At 42.6% G+C, this 20,634-nt stretch overlaps 1 long non-coding RNA gene across 1 annotated transcript in view; it reads right to left on the reverse strand.

The window, feature by feature from the left end:
* Nucleotides 1-11,318: 11,318 nt before the first annotated feature.
* LOC311528336 overlaps nucleotides 11,319-20,634 on the reverse strand; it is a 36,719-nt gene continuing 27,403 nt past the window's right edge. Inside the window, exon 3 of the long non-coding RNA XR_014713576.1 lies at nucleotides 11,319-11,432. This is a non-coding gene — a long non-coding RNA (uncharacterized lncRNA). The remainder of the gene's footprint in view (nucleotides 11,433-20,634) is intronic.

Consider the following 20,634-nt stretch of genomic DNA (forward strand, 5'->3'; position numbering starts at 1 on the left):
CCAGAGAACTGGAAGGTGAGGTAATCAAGATGTTAGATGAGAATTCAGCTGACAGTTTTAGCTGTGTGGATGAACAGAAAAGGCCATATTTTCGTAATGCTATGCAGAAAGAACCTACAAGACTTACACACAGCCAGGATGTGAAGACCTAGAGAGACCAAGTCAAAGATGACACACACTCTCTACAGGCTTGGGTGAAGGGAAGGATAGTAGTGTTGATCACAGTGATCAAGAAAAAAGAAAGGACAGAAGGCTTGGGGGAAAGATTAAGATCTCTCTTTTAGCCATGTTGAGCTTGAGCTGATGGCTGGACATCCATGAGGAGATGTCAGAGAGACAGGTTGAAATTATAGTTTGGATAGGAAGCAGTCTGATGTAGAGAGGTAGATCCATGAGTCATCAGCAGAGAGATAACTGAATTTGTATTTGTAGATGAGATTACCAGCGATAAGGTATAAAGGGAGAAGAGAAGAGGACCAAGAAGTGAGCCCTACAGAACCCCAACAGAAAATTGGAGCAGTAATGAGGAAGATTGTCTTAAGGACACACTGAAGGAATGATTAGAAAGGTCGGAAGAGAACCTGGACAGAATCACAGAAGCCAAAAGGAAAGACATGATTTCAAGAATAGGAGGCAGCTGCCAGGTCAAGGAGGATGAGGATGGTGTCCATAAATTTATACTTTTCCACATCATGTGTGGGAAAGTGTTGCTTTCAAGAAACTTATTTTGTATTTCTGGTTAACACTTGAATAATTCTGTAGTGAAGAGATATGTGAGCATCTTCCCCCAACTTTGTGTTGCCAAGTTATTAGTAAATTAGCATACATGTTAAACTGATCTAATATAAGCCTTGGAGGTCAACAAATACAGAATTCTTAAATTCTTCAGAGACAGGTATTACAGCTTACAGCATGGTTTAGACGAATGCAAGAGAGATTCCTTTAAAGGTATGAGAAGAAAGTACTTTGTTGTTACTAATCGTTAATGTTATTCCTTATGAGAGTGGAAGTAAAGCTAAGATTTTCACATTGAGCAAACCAGTTCCTCAGCAGCATGAGTGTCACTCTGGACTCAAGTAGTACATTGTAAATGAAAATCAATGAAATTTTGGGAATTAGACTTACTTATGGACAGATTGGGACTCCCTTGTTCAAAATTAATGAGTAGTTCAACTGGAAACAATGGAACCTCTTAGGGGAGAAACGGTTCACCTGTGTGAGTAAGGGGGAAGAGAAGGGTCACAATTTAGCCCTTAGTTTATATATAGAAATCTTAAATAAAATTCCTCAATTCATTATAGTCAATTTGAAAACGCAAGAGGCCATTGTTAGATATTTCTATTATTAAATTCATGCACAGTTAAGAGAACTTGAAATTAAAGGACTAGTAGGATTGGCTAAACCAGTGGTTCTCAACCAGGAGCACTTGTACCACTGGGGGTACGCAGAGGTCTTTGAGCGGCTACACCAACTCATGTAGATATTTGCCTAGTTTTACTACAGGCTACATTAAAAAGCAGTAGCAAAGTCAGTAGAAACTAAAATTTCATACAGATAATGACTTGTTTATACTGCTCTATATATACTGAAATATAAGTACAATACTTATATTATAGTTCATTTATTTTATAATTATATGGTAAAAAGAGAAAGTAAGCCATTTTTCAGTAATAGTATGTTGTGACACTTTTGTATTTTTATGTCTGATTTTGTAAGCAAGTAGTTTTCACGTAAATGAAACTTTGGGGTTGTCAAGGTTCCTTCCCCACTCTGAACTCTAGGGTACAGATGTGGGGACCTGCACGAAACACCCCCTAAGCTTATTCTTACCAGCTTAGGTTAAAAGCTTCCCCAAGGTACAAACTTTTACCTTTTGTCCCTGGACCTTATGCTGCCACCACCAAGCGTGTTAAACAAAGAACAGGGAAAGAGCCCACTTGGAGACGTCTTCCCCCAAAATATCCCCCCAAGCCCTACACCCCCTTTCCTGGGGAAGGCTTGATAAAAATCCTCGCCAATTTGTACAGGAGAACACAGACCCAAACCCTTGGATCTTAAGAACAATAAAAAATCCATCAGGTTCTTAACGGAAGAAGTTTAATTAAAGAAAAGGTAAAAGAATCACCTCTGTAAAATCGGGATGGTAAATACCTTACAGGGTAATCAGATTCAAAACACAGAGAATCCCTCTAGGTAAAACCTTAAGTTACAAAAAGATACAAAAGCAGGAATATACATTCCATTCAGCACAGCGTATTTTACCAGCCATTAAACAAAAGGAAATCTAACGCATGTCTAGCTAGATTACTTACTAACTTTACAGAAGTTCTGAGTCTGCATTCCTGATCTGTTCCCAGCAAAAGCATCACACAGACAGACAGACAGACCCTTTGTTCCCCCTCCCGATTTGAAAGTATCTTGTCTCCTCATTGGTCATTTTGGTCAGGTGCCAGCGAGGTTATCTTAGCTTCTTAACCCTTTACAGGTGAAAGGGTTTTGCCTCTGGCCAGGAGGGATTTTATAGCACTGTATACAGAAAGGTGATTACCCTTCCCTTTATTTTTATGACGGGGTACAGAAGACAAATCAGACTCCTGAAAGGGGTACAGTAGTCTGAAAAGGTTGAGAGCCCCTGGGCTAGAACTATCCACATTGTATGCAGTTAGACACAAGTTACTTTCTGTATAAAAAAGTCTCCCCGATTACCTTCTCTGACCTGCAAGAGCTCTGGATCAGTCCCTACTTTTGACATCCTTTTGAGACAGGTTCCAACCCACTGAAGTCAATGATCATGTCCATAATGTCAGGTGGGACGGACTATTGCAATGATGGAGAAAAAACTTGGAAAAAACAGTTACCTACCTTTTCATAACTGTTCTTCAAGATGTGTTGCTCATGTCCATTCCATTTTAGGTGTGTGGGGGCCACATGCACAGTTATCACAGATTTCTGCCTTAGCGGTATCCATAGGACCAGCTGTGGCACTCTCTGGAGTGGCGCTCCCATGCGGTGATATATCAGACACCACCAACGCTATGGCCCTCTCAGTTCCTTCTGGCTGGCAACACCGACAGAGGGGTAGGAGGGTGGAAAATGGAATGGACATGAGCAATACATCGACAAAAAACAACCATTTTTTCTTCGAGTGCTTGCTCATGTCAATTCCATTTTAGGTGACTCACAAGCAGTATCCACGGAGGTGAGCTCGGAGTTCATAGCTTAGCGGCTTGCAGTACTGCCTACCAAAGCCAGCATTGTCCTGGGCCTGCTGGGTTTGTCCATACCTTTAAGTCCCTGTCAGGGTTCCCTACCCACTCTGAACTCTAGGGTACAGATGTGGGGACCCGCATGAAAGACCCCTTAAGCTTATCTCTACCAACTTAGGTTAAAAACTTCCCCAAGGCACAAATTCTTCCTTGTCCTTGGAATGGTATCGCTGCCACCACCAAGTGAGTTAGACAAAGATTTAGGGAAAGGACCACTTGGAGTTCCTGTTTCCCCATGTGGAAGTATAACATTGTATAAGGGGACATGCTGGATACATTGTATATGAGAGGGCATGCCAAAACATGTTACAAAGTATCTGAGGGAGCACACGTAGGGACAGTTAGCTTTTGAATGGAGAAGCAATTAAGATAGAGCCAGCACGTCTAAGAAGCAGGCATCAGATTGGAAGGTGTGAAGGGCAATTAGTTAAGTTAACTGGAAGCTGTTAAAGGAGATTGTTAAGGGTGGCAGGTAATTGAAGATACGTGACTGGTCTCAGGGATCTCGAATGGTGGTGACTAAAATCTTTTTCTTCTTTTGTCTGTAACTTCTCTGTAACTTGTTCTCCAGCAAGCTGTATAAATTAAGAGACACAAGCCCCATTCGGGGGGCTCACTGCTAAATGTATTAGCAGAGCAGCTTTGCTAATAAAACAGAGTGGTCTGATAAATTGTGAGTCTGAGTCAAATTTTGACATCCAAAATATCGCCCCAAGATCCTTCACCCCCTTTCCTGGGGAGGCTTGAGAGTAAACATGGTGAGCACAGACCAGCCCCTTGGGTTTTTAGGACACTAAAAACCAATCAGGTTCTTAAAAGAAGAACTTTATTATGAAGAAAATGTAAAAGAAGCACCCCTGTAAAATCAGGATGGAAGGTAATTTTACAGGGTAAAATTTTTACAGATTCAAAACAAACCCCCACTCCACCCCCAAAAAAAACAAACAAAAAAAAACAACCTAGGAATAAACCTCCCTCTTAGCCTAGGGAAAATTCACAAGCTAAAACAAAAGATAACCTAACACATTTCCTTCCTATTACTTACAATTTGTAAACTTAGATGCTTAGTTCAGGTATGGCTTTAGGAGATGTATTTTCCCTGCCCTGGTTCCTCACTGTCCCGGAGAGAAAACAAAGAAGCACCAAACAAAAACCTTCCTCCACAGATATGAAAGTGTCTTCTCCCCTTATTGGTCCTTTTGGTCAGGTGCCAACCAGGTTATCTGAGCTTCTTAACCCTTTACAGGTAAAGGAGGGATTTTATGTTACCCTTAGCTGTATGTTTATGACAGTCCCCCTATACACTGATGACCAGGAGGCCGCTTTACAGATGTCCTGGGTAAGCACATGGGCCAGAAAGACTGCCGAAGAAGACTGTGCCCTGATAGAGTGGGCAGTGACGATCGCAGGGGGTGGTACCTTCGCTTGGTCATAGGAGAAGTGAATGCAGGCAGTGATCCAAGAAGAAGTTCTTTGAGTAGATACAAGGCAACCTTTCATTCTGTCGGCTACAGTGACAAATAATTGCGTCAACTTAAGGAATGACTTGGTCCTGTCAATGTAGAAGGCCAGAGCCCTCCTGACGTCCAGGGTACGTAGCCTATGCTCCTCCTCTGATTTATGCAGTTTTGGGAAAAGGACTGTTAAGTAAATGTCCTGGCTTGAATGAAACTGACACACTACCTTGGGAAGAAAAGCTGGGTGTGGCCTTAACTGGACCTTGTCCTTGTGGAAGGCCATGTATGGCGGCTCTGAGGTGAGCCCCCAAATCTTGCATACTCGGCGGGCCGAAGTCACTGTGACCAGGAATGTGACCTTCCGGGAAAGGAGGAGGAGAGAGCAAGAAGCCAGAGGCTTGAAGGGAGGACCCATGAGCTGTGACAACACCAGATTCAAGTCCCACAGTGGGATGGGGTCCCTGACTTATGGGTAGAGGTGCTATAGGCCCTTGGAATCTGGCCATGATATCCTGAGCAAAAACCGACCTGCCCTTGAATGGCAGATGGAAGGCTGAGATGGCTGCTAGATGGACCTTGATCGATGAGAGGGATAAGCCCTGGAGCTTGGGATGCAGAAGGAAGTCCAGAATAAGTTCCAGCAAAGCCTGCTCAGAGCAAACACCTTTGTCTGCAATCCAGCAGTTGAACCATTTCCACTTGGCCAGGTAGGTTGCTCTGGTGGAGGGCTTCCTACTTCCCAACAGGACACGCTGAACCTCATTCTAGCACTGCTGCTCCTGCTCATTTAGCCATGCAGCAACCAGACAGTCAGATGTAACGCTGCCAGGTTTCGGTGCAAAAGACTGCAGTGGTTCTGGGATAACAGGTCTGACCTGAGCGGTAGCTGGAATGGGGTTGCCACCGAGAGATCCAGCAGAGTGCTGAACCAGTGTTGGCATGGCCACGTTGGCACTATGAGACTGACCCTCACCCTGTCCTGTTTGATTTTTGTGAGGATCTTGGGTAGCAATGGCACTGGAGGGAAGGAGTACATCAGAGCCCCCGACCGTGGGAGCAGAAAGGCCTCTGACAGGGATCCTCTGTCCATGCCCCCAATCAAGCAGAAGACATGGCATTTCCTGTTCTGCCAGGATGCGAACAGGTCCAACAGGGGAGTTCACCACCTGCGAGAGAGGGAACTGACTACCACCCGATGAAGGGATCAATCGTGGCGAGACAAGAATGTCCTGCTGAGGCGATCTGCCAAAGTGTTCTTGGTCCATGGAAGGTGAGAGGCTATGAGATGGATGTTGTGCTACAGACAGAAGTCCCAGAGCCAGAGGGCTTCCTGGTAGAGGGCCAGCGACCTTGTTCCACCCTGCCTGCTGATATAGAAGACCATAGCTGTGTTGTCCATCAGGACCTGGACCACCCTCTCTTGAATCTGAGTAGAAAGGCTTGGCAGGCTAGTTGACCCACCTTGAGTTCCCTGACATTGATATGCAGGGAATGATTGTGACTGGACCAACGACCTTGAGTGCTGAGCGCACCCAGGTGGGTTCCCTATCCCAGATACAAGGGTCACTGACAAGGCCGGGGCTGCGAAGGGAACTCCTTCTTGCATCGATGTGGGATCCGCCACCAGATGAGGGACAACAATACGCTGTCCAGAATCCTGACCACCCAGTCCAGGCTGTGCCAGTTGGGGACACAGACTGATGCCAGCCATGCCTGAAGGGGTCTGAGGCAGAGTCGTATGTGCCAGACCACATAAGTACATGCTGCCATGTGGCCTAACAGTCTCAGGCACATGGTGGGGGGTGGTGAGTGGGTGGGCCTGCAGGCCTGCGATGAAGTCTGCCGTGGCCTGGATCTGAGTCTCAGGGAAGAAGACCCTGGTCCGAGTGGAGTCAAAGACCGCTCCAATGAATTCTATGCGTTGTACTGGGGTTAAGGTTGACTCTCTCATTTATTATCAACACCAGGTTGCAACAGGTGGAACATACCAGAACGAGATGCCTCTGCAACTGACCCGGGGACCAGTCCCTTATCAACCGTGGCCAGCTTGTCCGATGTGGCCAGGGAGGGCTAGGAATATTGGACCGGCATCTCTGTCACCCCCGATGGGTTCCAGTACTGCTACTGGGGGCGGGGGTGGCACCGTGGCTGGTGCTGCCCCAGTCTCCCGTGTTGGAGGAGAGTTGCTCCTTCTCGGGGATCAGGCTGACCCTGATCGGTGACCACGACGGGGCTGTTGACCCTGGTGGGTGATCGTCTGGGTGACTGAGTAGCGCAGCCTGCCCAAGGAATGGTATCAGGCAGAACGAGACCAATGCCAAGATCACGAACAAACCCTCCAGGATGGCGACTGACAAAGAGACTGCCTGAGAGAGGGTGACCAGCGCTTCCTTGACCGGTGGCCAGACATTTGCCAGTACAGGGAATGGTGCCTCAAGTCCAGAGTCTCATGCCTAGTAGGCATGGATCTCATTAGGGACCTAGGCCTCCTGGCAGGAGAGCTGGGGTGCACTGCCAGGGTCATAGTGAAGGAGACCTGAGCCCGTGGTCTGGTGACCAGGGGTGTTCCGCCAGTCTATGCTGCTGCAGCCTGGTGGTCTTCCTTTTTGGTGCTGGGGATGGAGCCACTTCAGTCACCTTGTGTGGCACCTGTGGAGCCGGTTGGCCTTGCTCTTTAGCTGCCGGGACTGCTTCGGGCACTGAAGGCCCCACAATAGGCTGGGAGCCCCTGCCGCTACCTGGGGAGGGGGAGCAGGTCCCAGGCCAGGCTGGGTGGTCCAACTGCAGCAGTATCCCCATGAAGCCCCGAAGCAGGCAAATGGCCTGACACAAGTCCTTTGCCTGTGACCCCTCTGTCCTTCAGTGCCGAGGGACTCTGCTTTTTTGGCCACTTCCTTGGTGAGGAGGAGTGGTATCAGGCCAAGTCTGGTGCTGGTGGTGCACTGCACCCTGAAACCGATGTAGTCGGCATTCTATCTGCGGTGGTGGGCTCCAATGCGGGGTAAAGAGCAGCCTCCATCAGGTGGGCCCTCAAGTGAATATCCTGCTCTTTCTGAGGATGAAAGTTCTTGCAAATATGACACTTGTCCTTTCTGTGGCTTACACCCAGACACTTGAGACAACTGTCTTGGGGCTCACTGATCAGCACTGGCCCGCTGCATGCTGAACACGACTTGAAGCCAGGAGCGTGGGGCATGCCTCACGTGGGGCAAACTCCCAACCAGGACTCTAACTAACTAACTACTATGAACTATATACAACAACCAAAAGAACAAAGTCTATGAGGAAAACTGCTACTGCTCTTGCGATGCAAGACAAGGTGCTCCAACTGTCATGGGCAGTAAGAAGAAACTGAGAGGGCTCTGGGCCAGCAGCGCCTGATATACTGCCGCATGGGAGCGCCACTCCAGAGGGTGCCACAGCCGGCCCTATGGATGCCACTATGGCAGAAATCTCTGACAACTGTGCATGTGGGTGCGCACACACCTAAAATGGAATCAACATGAGCAAACACTCAAAGAAGAATCAGGAAGTCTGGGCTCCGACACAGATTTGTTTGTTAGCACAAGCAAATCACCTAAACTCTGGGCCCCAGGAATACTATTTATTTGCCACATTTATAAAGTACTTTGAGATTTTAGAATGAAAAGTGCTCTATAAATGCAAAGCATTATTATTATAGCCGTGATTTTCAGAAAAGCCTGAGTGAATTAGGCACCCATGTTCTATTGAAATTCCATGGGCTCCTTTGAAAATCATAGTCTATCACAATAGGTCCAAATTTACCAATGGTATAATTAGGTGCATCTCCATTCACTTCAGTGCAGTTGGCATGTTTATACCAGTGGTATATTTGGCCCACACTTTATATCGGATTATCTGACAGTGTGTGAACTGCATTTTCCCATATAACTCATTTCAATCTGAATTGTTAAACTGAATCCATGAAGCTATTATCTAACTAGCCAGCTATATACTGAGCCACATAATAACAATGCTTTCCAAAAGGTTTCAGAGTAACAGCTGTGTTAGTCTGTATTCGCAAAAAGAAAAGGAGTACTTGTGGCACCTTAGAGACTAACCAATTTATTTGAGCATAAGCTTTCGTGAGCTACAGCTCACTTCATCGGATGCATACTGTGGAAAGTGTAGAAGATCTTTTTATATACACACAAAGCATGAAAAAATACCTCCTCCCACCCCACTCTCCTGCTGGTAATAGCTTATCCATCGTCTACAGCCAAGCTCTGCGATACAACCGCATTTGCTCCAACCCCTCAGACAGAGACAAACACCTACAAGATCTCTGTCAAGCTTTCTTACAACTACAATACCCACCTGCAGAAGTAAAGAAACAGATTGATAGAGCCAGAAGAGTTCCCAGAAGTTACCTACTACAGGACAGGCCTAACAAAGAAAATAACAGAACGCCACTAGCGTCACCTTCAGCCCCCAACTAAAACCCCTCCAACGCATTATTAAGGATCTACAACCTATCCTAAAGGATGACCCAACACTCTCTCAAATCTTGGGAGACAGGCCAGTCCTTGCCTACAGACAGCCCCGCAACCTGAAGAAAATACTCACCAACAACCACATACCACACAACAGAACCACTAACCCAGGAACTTATCCTTGCAACAAAGCCCGTTGCCAATTGTGTCCACATATCTATTCAGGGGACACCATCACAGGGCCTAATAACATCAGCCACACTATCAGAGGCTCGTTCACCTGCACATCCACCAATGTGATATATGCCATCATGTGCCAGCAATGCCCCTCCGCCATGTACATTGGTCAAACTGGACAGTCTCTACGTAAAAGAATAAATGGACACAAATCAGATTTCAAGAATTATAACATTCATAAACCAGTCAGAGAACACTTCAATCTCTCTGGTCACGCAATCACAGACATGAAGGTCGCTATCTTAAAACAAAAAAACTTCAAATCCAGACTCCAGCGAGAAACTGCTGAATTGGAATTCATTTGCAAATTGGATACTATTAATTTAGGCTTAAATAGAGACTGGGAGTGGCTAAGTCATTATGCAAGGTAGCCTATTTCCTCTTGTTTTTTCCTACTCCCCCCCCAGATGTTCTGGTTTAACTTGGATTTAAACTTGGAGAGTGGTCAGTTTGGATGAGCTATTACCAGCAGGATAGTGAGTTTGTGTGTGTGGTTTTTGGGAGGGGGGTGAGGGGGTGAGAGAACCTGGATTTGTGCAGGAAATGGCCCAACTTGATTATCATGCACATTGTGTAAAGAGTTGTCACTTTGGATGGGCTATCACCAGCAGGAGAGTGAATTTGTGTGGGGGGGTGGAGGGTGAGAAAACCTGGATTTGTGCTGGAAATGGCCCAACCTGATGATCACTTTAGATAAGATATTACCAGCAGGACAGTGGGGTGGGAGGAGGTATTGTTTCATATTCTCTGTGTGTATATAAAGTCTGCTGCAGTTTCCACGGTATGCATCCGATGAAGTGAGCTGTAGCTCACGAAAGCTTATGCTCAAATAAATTGGTTAGTCTCTAAGGTGCCACAAGTACTCCTTTTCTTTTTGCGAATACAGACTAACACGGCTGTTACTCTGAAGCTTATCTAAAGTGATCACTGTCCTTACAATGTGTATGATAATCAAGCTGGGCCATTTCCAGCACAAATCCAGGTTTTCTCACCCCCCCCCCACACACAGAGTAAATAAATTGGTTAGTCTCTAAGGTGCCACAAGTACTCCTTTTCTTTTTGCAAATGCTTTCCAAAAGTTTTAAAAGACACCAGTCATTTGAGTGGCTTTTGGAAACAATCCTGTTTTTTAAAAAATGTTTCAAGAAAGTTTTTAAAATATCACATATACAACATAATTTGTTTTGAAGGAGTTATACTTTTCTGCTTCTAAGCTCTTTACTACTCCCTCATCTTATTTGCACTGCTGGAGATCTTTAAACCCGCTCTCTTCAGAGTTAAAAACAATATAACAAGATTAGGCTGAGAGCCAGCAAATCAACTGTATGTCAATGAATTTTCTGAATTCTAATTAGAATGTCAATTTTATGAGTACATAGACAATGCTATTATTTTTCTTACCATATCAGCAAAATAATTCACTATTTTAAAAGTATATTGCAAGATAGGAACAGTAAAAATTTAGTAATGATTGGATAGGCTGTACAAAGTTATTAACAGACAGTTCTTCCAGAACAATATATATTCATTTAAACAAGTTCAAAAATAGATATGCTAAAAAATATAGCTATTCATACCAAGTAACAGAGAAGAATTTGATAAACAAGAGAGCATATACTTTGTAGTCTAGTGAGAAATCCTTTAGTTTAGTAAGGAATTACTGGTGCATTCGGCTGACACTGGCTTTACCATCTTCATCATAATCGGTTCTTCAAGGAAAACAGGTTTCTTGGTCATGTCTACCATAGACTTGTAAAGCAAATATTTTTTCCAGGCTCTGATTTGCCATAGTGGCAAGTGCATTGATTTACTTCTCTTTATGTGCTCATTGTTGGTAAGAACCAGATTATCTACTTTATGTGCTCTTACCTGTACACATGCTAAGATTCAAGTCTTTTCTACATGCAGTGTGAACACATATAGCCTCCTTTCTTCCTTTATCCCCGTAGGAAAGACATCAAATGTCACGTTGTTAACAAGGCACAATTACACACACACACCCCGCATCAGTGTGTAGGCTGCAAGTAGAATGAAGGTTTTATGTTAAGTGCATGCTGTAAATATAAGTAAGTTAGCATGAACTATCTACTTTCAGAAACGTTCCCTAAAGGAAAAAAAATCTAGTTAACTGTTGATTAGATGCATTATGTGCTTTAAGCAAGTTCCTCACTTGTTAAATTAAGTGTACAGCCTGTATTATTGTATTTATGCTTGTACATGTCACATTACATATATTGCTAATTCCACTTTCTGCCAGAGCTTTACACAAGTCACTTTTGTGCTGTGTTCTGTTCGGTTATTCCACGGCCAATTGAGGTTTCAAATGCTTACTCTACTATAACCTCTCTCTCAGTCCTACTCAAGAAGTGTTTCTCCAAATTTCTCCACCTAATGTAGTATGTGGGTTAATCATTTAGTAGTGTAACGGTTGGTTACCCAATAATTTGGGGAAGAATTTGGCACAGAATAGGTTAGTATAGCATTCAGCCATATTCCATGGCATTCCATACTATTATGCATTTCATACTTCCACAATACTAAGGTTAGTGGGGGAGTGGAGAGTTTAGTTAGGGGCTGACTTTTGTTGGGGAATGGTAGCTATTAAACAACAGTTGGTTAATGATCTCTCTAAAATATGTCTAAGGAACCTGAAGTTTTACACTGGATAACTTTTTAAAATAAATCACAATACAATTTAAAAAGTAAAATTGTGTTTATAGATTTTTAATTAAACACTAACTCACACAGCATAAAAAAAAGACAATATTACCAACAAAACAATGGATATTATTAGTAATGTTTTGATGTCCATTAGTTACATGACTCTTTGCTGATAAGTAACATTTCTTCTGCTATGTTGAAGAAACTATTAAAATACAGTTACAATAATAATTTGCTTAATTGTATATGGGGAAATGAAAATATATCCATATTTTTAAACAAAAGGTGACCTGATTATACCTCTTATAAGTTGTAAATGTTTCTTCCACTCAAATATGATGTATAAAAGAATGAAGAAAGCAAAATTATGTCTTTTAAAAAAATGATTACACAATACCTGGGCACAGTCTGGCACATCTTTAATTATGCATGCGGTCAACTGAAACCAATGGGACTATTTCTCTAAGTATCTACACATGTGCGGCATGCATGATAAACCAAGCCTTGTCATTTATATTATATGATTTATATTAATTTCTTATTTTATTGCAGAAAAATATATAACAATAAAAATCAGTATGTATTAGCATGAACTTCAAAATATGAAATACTACCATGAAAACAAGAATGGCCTGCTGAGTTTTCACCATGTATGTTCCATACTTAACCAAGTTATCTGTGGAGATATTGTGGTTTAAATAAAACATTAAGTTACCAGACTTTCTGGAGCTTCCACAGCCTGACTGCAGATTTGCAGAAGTCCAGACTATCAAGTCCAACATTTTCAAAAGTTATTATTGACTTTGGGTGCCTCAATATTTGGATGCCCAAACTGAGATACTGTAAAAGGGGACTTATTTTCAGGTGATGGTCAGCACTGTCTGCAAATAAGCTCTCTTTAAGGTGTCTTAAGATGAGTACCCAAAATCATTTGTAATTTTGGAAAATTTAAAACCTGGGTCTTCTCTGCAGAAGGGGAAGTTAAAAACTTTCTATTGTTCTAGCTAAGATGTTTCATACTGAAAATTCAAACAAAATACTCTTTTGCATATTTTTCAATTGTGATGTTAAAATCATATTTAATATTATAATTATCTAATATCATAAATTCACTTATCAGATACAATAAAAATTACAAGATGCATTCCCAAAGATCAATGCCCAAGCCATTAAACAAACAATAAGGTATTCAGTGATTTTTTTTTAAATCCAGTACTTTGGTAGTATTTCTCACTTCTTTTCCAGTTACCATGACTTTGTAGTACAAACATAGAACATCAGCTCTAGCCAGAAATAGGAGGAGCAGAAGTAGGAGAAAAGAATGTAACATGATTGCCTTACAAACAAAATGCAACTTCTTATAGTTAGCAAAGCAATGCTGTATCCCAGTTTCCTTGCTTCAAAACTTGGAAAGAAATTACCAAATTATCTTAAAAACCAGTTGTTCCGCTTTAATTATTAGTAAATAGAAACCTTGTGGTTGTGACTTTTGTAAGCTATCTTTTAAGAAATGCTAATTTGTATTCTTGGCCAATTTGTAATGGAAGATAAATGTGTATACAGCTACCTGTTTGGAAATCGTTCTCTAGCATTACTCCTCATATGTTATCAGGAAATATTAGAGGGAAGGAATCTTCCTTAGAGCAAGGCATTGTCAGTTGTCCTGCAAATAGTTCAAAGCAGTCTTAGTATTTTTGAATGGGCCTCTGAAATAATTCCCCTTGCCTCCATGTAAGGGCCTGTCCTTGTCCCTTGCATGGATGCACAGATGAGGGTGCATGGAACTGAGATTAGCTCTGATATTTCTTCGTCCCCCAAACGCTAGCTCTGGAACTGATCTACTGGCAAAAGAGACTCAAATGTATCACTTTTTAAAAATTATTATTACTAGCTGCAGTCGCATCAGCAGTACATTTTTTCCCTGCTGATCTTTTCTCTAAGCTAAAGATTTCTTTTAAATTGGGGATAGGAGTGGGGTGAGGTGGCAGGAATAAAGTAGTTAAAGACCAAGAGATTCAGAAGAGACACAATGGGGAAGGAAATGAGGGATAGGTAAAAAGAGGAAGGAGGGGAACAGGGATGGCAAGGGGAGAAAGGCAGGCAGCAGGACTGCAAGAGAGAACAGCAGGAAGATAGGGCAAACAGCCATACAGCAGAGACTAAAAGCATAGGGAGTCCAGATTGCTTATTAGATCTTTTAGTCCCTTTCACTGAACTGGTAAATGGAATGTAGGATCTAGTCAGTTAAGGCTGTGCCATGTACAGCAGTAACAGTATTTTTAAGCTATTTTCTCTTTTACAAGTCATTAAAGCTATGCTTCAGAGTAGCAGCCATGTTAGTCTGTATTCGCAAAAAGAAAAGGAGTACTTGTGGCACCTTAGAGACTAACCAATTTATTTGAGCATAAGCTTTTGTGAGCTACAGCTATATTAAAGCTATATTTCATCAAAGGACTTTAACATCTCTGGGTTGTTGTTTTTTTTTAAATGATCTCAAGGACAACCGCTTTTATACAACTTTCACTAGATTTCACTAAAAAGTATGTGATTTCTGCATCTAATTTTACACTGAGCAACTTGATCTTAGGTTCCTTAATGCATTCAGAAGTAGCTAAAAGTTCCTTATGCAAGAAAATATGATTGACTGTTACAGTGACAGTAATTGCATTTTAGCAAAAGTAACCATTATAGTAATTTTCTTCAGGGAAGAGACAGCTAACTAACTTGGTAGCTTGTTACTTTGTAACACATTAACTTTGGCAAATTTAACATTAAAAAAATGTAGAAGGTTCACAGACACAACAATATGCAATAACTGCACTTGCAAAGTGTTTTTCATGCTGTGTATGTTGTGGTACTTTGGAATATTACATATTAATAAAACCAAACCATATAAAACAGCACTGATTAAATCATGGACAGCACTGCTATATCTCTATTGCCAAGTGTCTCACTCAGAAATTCTGTCTTTCTAGGATCAGATTTCAGCACATTTTGAGACATTAATTTCTATACATCCACCAAGACAGGATATCAGCACTGGAGATAGCAGTGACAGAATATTCCGGTAAAGCAAAGTAAAAACAGTGACTCATGTCCTACCATTGAAAGACTGAACTACAGACCAAAAAAGTATACATATGGCAAAAAATATATGAACATATAGCATATATATAGCAATATGATATATAGGGACAGCCATTATTGTGATAGACTACATGTTAAATCACAATAATAGTCATAAGGTATTAATGAAACAGCATTAGCATTTATTTTCATATATTTCTTCTAGGCACCACCTGAATACTAATTAGAAACTAACCCACTAAAGAGAATGTAGTGCTGCATGTATTGAGAAAATCTTTGTTCATTGCCTTCTGGAAACATCGATGGCACAGTTTGCTGGGCATTTGTATGAAGGCAATATCTCTTCTGATAATATGAATTTTACCATCAATTAAATTTGAGTATTTTTAATTTATATCAAATTTGTTTTAAAAAGCCTACCCCAAATGTTAAAAAATAATTCAATATGACACTATTTGGATTAAAGTAAAGAGTTAAGAAAACATTCAAATATAAAATAATGCTTTTAAAAACAAAGCATTACATTACATGGTACCCCATATGCTAAAATTTTGGTGCTCATTACAGAGTATGGTACATGTGGTTATATTATATATGATTTAGTCCATATGTATTCACTATAATTCAGGTTGAACCAATTTATATTAGAGTGTAGCTGTTCAAAATGAAGGACAAACTTTCATGGAAAATCTAAGGGTTTGAATCGCCTCTCACTTAGGCATATCTACACTACAAACTTTTGCGGACGTAAGTTATGTTGACATAAACCTGGCACAGTTAGTATATCACTTGAGTGCATTCATACTTGGCTCTTTGCTTTGGTGTTGCGTGTCCTCACCAGGAGTGCTTGTTTTGATGCATAGTGTGGTGCACCATGGGTAGTTATTCCAATATGCAACTCACCACCATCCAGCACACGGTCTTTTGGGAAGTTTTGGCAATGCATGATGCAGCAGAAATGAGTCACACAGGGGTGACAGAGACTGCGGGGTCAAGTTCCCCTCATGCAACTTTTTCCATACCATAATGCCATCTCCATCCAATAATTTTTGTACCTTTTTTGAAAATCCCAGAAACCTGTGTGGGACTTGTTGCTGTTTGCCATGTCTGACAGAAGCCTGGAACTTGCACTATTGACATGAGTGTTGCAAGCACACGACACACAATCTTCCAATTTTTGCAAAGCCGCAAGAAGAGCCGCAGGGAACATGATGCTTTCCTGGAGGTCTGAACGCTGTGGGACATAGCGTGAACCAATTCAAGATTGTTGGTGGCGTTCACAGACCAGCTGCAAATGGCAGAGCACTGCTTCTGGTCCTAAAATATGAGCACTGACTGGTGGGATCACATCGTATTGCAGGCTTGGGACCACAAGCAGTGGCTGCAGAACTTTTATATGCACAAGGCCACATTCCTGGATCTGTGTGCCATCCTCGTCCCAGTCCTCCAGTGCAAGGACACAAGAATAAGAGAAGCACTGACAGTGGAGAAGTGAATGGTGATTGCACTGTGGAAACTTGCAACACCGTGCTACCAGGGAGTGAGAAATCATTTTGGAGTTGGAAAATCCACTATGGGTGGCCATTGTCATGCAAGTGTGTAGGGCCATTAACCATCCCCTGCTATGCAGTACTGTGACTCTCGACAATGTGCAGGACATAATGGATGGATCTGCAGCAATGGCGTTCCTGAACTGTGGTGGAACGACAGCACACATATCCCTGTTTTAGCACCAGACTATCTTGCCACAGAATACATCATCAACAGAAAAGGCTAGTTCTCTCTGATTATGCAAGTACTGGTGGGTCATTGGAGATGCTTCACCAACATCAGTTTTGGCTGATCAAGGAAAGTGGATGATGCTCGCATCTTTAAGGACAGAGGACTGTTCAGAAAGCTATAAGTGCAGATTTTCTTGCCCAACTGGCAGATTATCACTGGCAATGTTGAAATGCCAATAGTGATCTTGGGGACCCAGGCTCCCCCTAACTCCCCTGGCTCATGAAGCCATACACCCGTCACCTTGACAGCACCAAGGAAAGATTTAACTACTGGCTCAGCAGGTGAAGAAAGGCAGTTTAATCTACCAAAGCAAATTCAACACCACCAGTGCCCCTTTGCTCACCAGATGGGATATTTTTCTCACTGACATCCAAACAGCTGTAGCTGCCTGCTTTGTCTTGCATAATATCTGTGAAGCAATGGGGGAAAATTGCCACCTGGATGAACGACAGACGTGGAGTGGCTCCCTACTGAATTTGAGCAGCCAGACACCACGGTTATCAGAAGATCTCAATGTGGAGCTATACAACTCAGGAAGGCATTGAAAGAGCACTTTAACAGTGAGACACAGTAATGCATTGTGGTGGACTGTGCTCCACCTGGCCCTGCAATTTGGGGACCTATTAGGAATTCTGTGGTTCTTGGTGCACACCTATGAATATAGCACTGACAATGCACCTATTAATTTTATGGTGCTTGCAGTGCATTTAGTATTACACTGGATCTTATGAGCTGTGTCTCTCTGTACACTAACACGTAAATGGGTCCTTTCAATACCACCAGGTATTCTGCAGCATATGTTGGGAACTAACTGTAAGGGACTGGGGTGTAGGTGGTCTGGTGTAGCAGCCACAGCTGGTCTGGGATTCACACGTCAAGGATGGCAGTCAGTGAGCAGGGATCAGAGAAATCACTAGAACCAGATTCAATAAGCAAGAGTCAGGCCAGGGTTAGAGACTGGAGATGAGAGGTAGTACCAAGCTGGAGTCTCCAGAGTGCTTCCTGGATGTGACTCAGCATGCCCTCCTGGTGGCACTATGGGAATGTCAGCCATCCCAGGGTCTCCACACCCAAGTTCTAGTCCATGTCCACAGATCCTGACACAGCCCCCTCTTCCAGAGTGCCCTTCCTCTACCTGGGCACTGGGTCTGGATTATGCAGGTGGTCACAATGAAACTTTACCAGGTTGGGCATGGTCAGCTGATCCCCAGGAGTGCTCTTCAAGACTAACAACTTAAGTAGTACAGTCTCTCCCTCTGCAGTTTAGAGAACAACATGGAATATGTATTCCTCATGCCCTGGGACCTGGACTGACCTGGGGGCAGCTGTTAGGACTGATCAAGAAGGTTCAACAATAATGGCACTAAAGAACAGGGACAGAAAACCAGTAATTGACAGAACAGGGATGGAAGTGGTCTGCAAAGATTTCTACACTGAACTGTTCATACCTCCGATAAATGTCCCTGTACCAACACGTCAACAGACCAATGAGCATGTACTCCCAGTCCTTGTCTGCGAAGTTCAACATGCAGTCCGCCATATGAAGAAAGGAAAAGCCCCTGGTAAAGATGGACTGACAATTGAAATAAGAGATGGAGGCCAAGACCTCTGGGAAACCCTTGCTCAGAGGTTTAGCTGTTACTTGGAAATGCAGAAGATACCATCTAGCTGGAAGGAATTCAACACAATCCTGCTGTACAAGAAGGGTGATCGTGAAGATCTAAAGTACTATCGTCCAATATGCTTGCCCTCCCATGTCTACAAGCTATTATCAAAATAATAAACCAACTCTCAGAGTCTGGACGAGCAGCAGCCAAGAGAGCAGGCAGGCTTTTGAAGGAATTTCAGCACAATGGACCATATTTTTCACTATAAACCAGCTATTGGAATGCTCAAGGGAATACAAATTCCCTTTATGTATTGTCTTTGTTGACTATGAAAAAAGGTTTGACAGCATAGAGATCAATTGCAGAGCAGGACATCACACAAACTACATCAAACTATTAAAGGAAGCAACTTCTGACTGCACTATAGATATTCCCCTTTGCATCCCAGTTAAGAAAAGTGTGAAATAAGGAGACTGTTTCACCAAAACTCTTCACAGCTTGCCTCGAAATGGTAATGAGGTGGATGAATTGGAAGGGTAGAATCAACATCAACGAAGAGCAGTTAAACCATCTCAGATTTGTGGATGAGATTGTGTTGATTGCCAAAAATACTACCAAACTACAGAAAATGCTGCAAGAACTCAAACACAAAAATCAGCCAACTCTGACTGAAAATTAACTGCTCCAAAATTACATGTATGCGGTCTGATAGCTTGCCAAAAGTCCAAATAATAAAGGGAGAACAATCAGAAGCAGTTGTGCAATATGACTATTTGGGCCAAGAAATTAACATGCACCACAATCAGGAAGCTGAACTCTCGCGAAGAAAGCAGTTTGGAGTGCATTCAATTCTATCAAAGATGTCCTTCAAGGAAAAAAATCAACAAGGCAACACGTGCCAGCCTCTTCAACTCAACAGTACTGCCAGCAATGTTGTATGGCAGCAAAATGTGGGCTCTGACAAAGACAAAGGAGCAGCAACTGTCTGTCAGGGAGAGGGCGATGGAAAGAAGAATTCTGGGAATGTCAATCCACGACCGAGTCCCCAGTGAAGTGTCAGACAGCAGAGTGGACTGCAGGATGTCATTGATGAAAGCAGGCATAGTAAAATGGGATGGGCCAGGCATACAGCAAGGCTCGCTGACAATTAATGGACTGCAGCTGTCACCAAGTGGTACCCACAAGAACTGAAACAACCACTTGGCCGACCTCTATGTAGACAGCACCATGCTGATGGGAGATAGTCTCCTGTCAACATAGCTGCCACCTCTTGGAGAGGTGGATTAACTATGCCGAGGAGAGAAGCCTCCACTGGGGCAGTTTTGGAGCCCAAAAGTGTGTATGTGTGTATAAAATTTGCTTTTATGTGAAATTAATTTTGTATACCCTTTTTAAAGAAGACATTTTAAATTTGGTCTTCAAACTAGGCCACAAAAATGTATTGTGCCTAATTCTTCTCGTTTACACTAGTTTATTTATTGACTACAGTGGAGTTACTACTGACTTACACCATGTAAGTGAAGTGATCTCTCTTAACAAGTTTGTTCTCACAACATCCTTGTGAAACAGGGAAGCATTATTATCTCCATTTTACAAATGGGGAGTTGAGGCACAGAGAGGCTAAGTTACTTGTCCAAGGTCACACAGGACTTCCATTGTGAAGCAGAAATTTGAGTTCAGATCTACCATATCCTAAGACAGTGTCCTAACTATTGGATCTCCTTCCTATTTATTTCATTTGTATTTTTATTACTCCAGGATAAGAGTGCCCTTCCAAAGGTCTGGGTGCCCTTGATAATCTTTGAAAAGTAAATATTTGTCAGTTATCCCAAGATCAAATCAAATGACTCTACAGCAATATTCCCACAGTATTCTTGTCAGCAAGTTAAAGAAGTATGGGCTGGATGAATGCACTATAAGGTGGGTAGAAAGCTGGCTAGATTGTCGGGCTCAACGGGTAGTGATCAATGGCTCCATGTCTAGTTGGCAGCCGGTGTCAAGTGGAGTGCCCCAGGGGTCGGTCCTGAGGCCGTTTTTGTTCAATATCTTCATAAATGATCTGGAGGATGGTATGGATTGCACT

This window comes from Lepidochelys olivacea (assembly GCF_965140295.1).
Source record: "Lepidochelys olivacea isolate rLepOli2 genome assembly, chromosome: 11".
Classification (NCBI taxonomy): Eukaryota; Metazoa; Chordata; order Testudines; family Cheloniidae; genus Lepidochelys; species Lepidochelys olivacea.